The sequence below is a fragment of the Pinus tabuliformis genome, chromosome 8 (genome assembly GCF_031772625.1).
Source record: "Pinus tabuliformis cultivar Carrire ecotype Pingquan chromosome 8, CPIR1, whole genome shotgun sequence".
Taxonomy (NCBI): domain Eukaryota; kingdom Viridiplantae; phylum Streptophyta; class Pinopsida; order Pinales; family Pinaceae; genus Pinus; species Pinus tabuliformis.
In genome coordinates this window covers 1821994141-1821997315 of record NC_142294.1, presented here as the reverse complement: position 1 = coordinate 1821997315, position 3175 = coordinate 1821994141, and positions in this window count along the sequence as shown.

The following is a 3175-nucleotide window of genomic DNA, read 5'->3' as shown; positions in this document are numbered from 1 at the left end:
CATTTTCCTTTTCCTTTGCTTCCTTAATTAATTTATGAAATTTTTCCTTTGATTCTTTACATTCATCCTCCTTCAATTTCAACGACTTTCTAATTTCTTTAAACCTTTTATCTTGGTCTTACTACCATTTGAAAGCTTCTAATAACCTATCCAAATTGTAATCTATGTTCTTTTGCATCAACTTTAAAATCTTGACTTCTCTGTCCTTACCTTCCAAGACTTTCTTAGTTATCGAACCATCATTTGGCATACCTGATTGTTTGATTATTTTGTCTTCGAGGTAATTTGTTTGGTTCACTCTAGTCTTGAACATGACTATGGCATGGTTAAGTTGTGCTTGGACCTTAGAAATAATGGTTTGAAACTTTTGTTCTTAGCCATAGACTCGAATAACCTCCTGGCTACTACCTCGTTAGTTTGTCTGTGCCAATCAACTATGTTAGTGTCGTTGATTTTAGCCAAGTTTATGTTGACAGAAGTTACTCTGGAACCAAGTACCGAAAAATCAAAATTATATTAAATATATTATTATCAAAATCAATATTAGATAAAAACCTTTGTACCGAATATGAGGCTATTTCTTTCGTTATGATATCATTTATGGTTTCATTTCCTCCAAAACAAACATTATTTTTTTTCTTCCATCCTTTATAAGGTTATCAGGGATGGTGTTGTTTCCAACTGATACAACCTATTCTCTAGAATACTTTGGTTTAGTTTGCTCCAAAGTATCTTCCAATTGTTTTAGTAATTCATCATCAAATTTCTAGAACATGGTTTCTTATTTATCATAATCACTAGCATCTTTTACTACTTTAAAAATTGTACTTCATTAGAGTTGATTTCCCATGCCTTCCTCTTCGGAGAATTGCTTTGGAATTGATCATCTACAATAATTTTCTCTGAATGAATTACCTACCTTTCTTCATGAATTGATCAAAGTGCATTTGTTTCCACAAGATTCCCCTTGTCAAAACCTTGTTGAGCCATAGCCACATGAGACACCTGCATTTTAGCTAGATTTGTATTAATATGAGAAGTAAAATAAATATTAGCTCATCTTTCAAGCTCGGGCTTCGAACCATGGGAATATCCTAGTAGAGAAATTGACGTCATTGTATTTTATATGATCTATAAAGGATAACAATGATAGGATATGTATTTATCAAGACATAAAGTCAACAATTCCTTTATTATGGTTTCAAAAGGAAATTTATGTTTTATCAATAATTGACCTATAGTAAAAGGTGTCACAACTACGACCAATTTTTTCTTAGACAATAAATGAAACTCATTGAGCTCTATTCATTGTTGAGCAAGTTACAAAGCAAGCATTGGGGCATGATAATCTTAGGAAAATGGTATGGCTCTCCTTGAAATCCATGGGGTTGTATAATAGAATAATCAAGTAGAAGAAAGCACTATATAATGTTATTTTCCTTTGTTAAATGTAAATTTCTCTTGGCTTCTTCTGATATCCTATCAATGTCCCTTTTGCACATCTTAACCTGTATGTAAAAGGAGAATCAATTTATAAATTTAGTATAGCTTCGACTATCTATTCCGGATACAACAATTGTGACCAAGAGTCTATCTCCTTTTCTTTTCCACTTTTATGCTTACTTGTCTCAATTAGTTTGGTGAAATATTCAGGATAATTAAACAAAACGAAGTGCATTAAGTATGTACAATATTTGAATATTTGAAAGCTTTGAGTTGTCTTCAAGTCCAGATATAAGTTCCTAGTTAAATACCCGAGAAAATTTATAGTAATTTATGGTCTCTCATAAAGACAAGCATTGACTCATCCACCTTAGAATCATCTGAATATACCTCAATAATTGTTACCGGGAGGCCAACATCTAATACATAACTTTTAGAGAACTCGTCGAAATAGGCAAGGCAACTTCAAAAATGTCACTAGGGTTTTTAAGAAAAATATGAAGGAATTTGAATTTCTCTTCATCAGTGCATATGAGGAACACTAATTTAACTCCTTATAAGAGAAACCTTTACAATAAGTGGGAAAACTAAGCATTTTGGCTAAGGATTTTTAGAATTCTTCAAGGAAAACTTAATCATTAGTAGGGCATAAGACGTTCTTAATATCGTGATTCAAAATATTTACAAGAAACATGATTGAATCAAGGGCATAATGTGCAGAGGGCATTGTTACCTGTAAGAGCTTTGTTTTCACTAGAAACTCATTTTCAGAATAGCTTGCACCAGTTTCTAAAATTTTCCTTAAAGTAAAAGAATTTGTGTTAATGACTTGGATATCCCCAACATGAGTTAAGAGGTCAAGAAAACATTAGTTTATGTCAAATTTTGAATCGTTTTCTTCTTAATAAATCAAGAGAGGAACTAGCAACAATGTCAGAACACAAGAGTTAGGTTTTGAGTACTTATTAGGGCTTCGGGCATTGGTTCAACCTCGTATCCCAAAGTTCAAATGTTTTCATATTAACCAGGACAAGATCTTAGTCGAGGTAAAACAATCAAAATTATGATAATTCCTATGTTCGATATCCTCATTACAACCTCACATGCAATGCTTTTAGTGTTGTGTATGCCACCATTTAATTATTAATGCAATGGTACAAAGTGTTTAATGCAAGCACATTACCAAATACAAGGAGGATCATATGGAGAATTAGTTGGAGTTATGATCGCTAAAAGGGAGCTAATCGTGACCTGAAAGAAATGTAACTTGCTAGTCTACTACATTATTACTTGTTACATTGTTTGGGGAGGTTGAAGGGAGTTTAACATTTAGGCATGTTGAGACTTGAATTGATCTCCACTTCTAGATGCGTTGCTCGACAATTGTTCTATGGCTTCGAGTTGAAAGTGAGGAATAAGGCTCTGCAAAAGTTGCAACCTAAATTAATATTGTTCATTAGATTTATTTCATGTCAATTGTTAGATCACTTTGGGTGGGGAGGGAAAGTATTTGTGGGGAAGTTAGTTGGGCTTCTAATAATACAAAAATTTAAATTAGCACAACCTAATGGCCTAATTTTAAAGGAAAGAAGAAAAATACAACATCTTGATATTGCCTCAAGTCAACCACTATGTGTGATTCTTTAACTAATACATAATTTAAGTACTAAGCCATGGAAGCTAAAATTTTATGCCATAAGCCAATTCAGTCCCTTCACTATATTTATTTGAA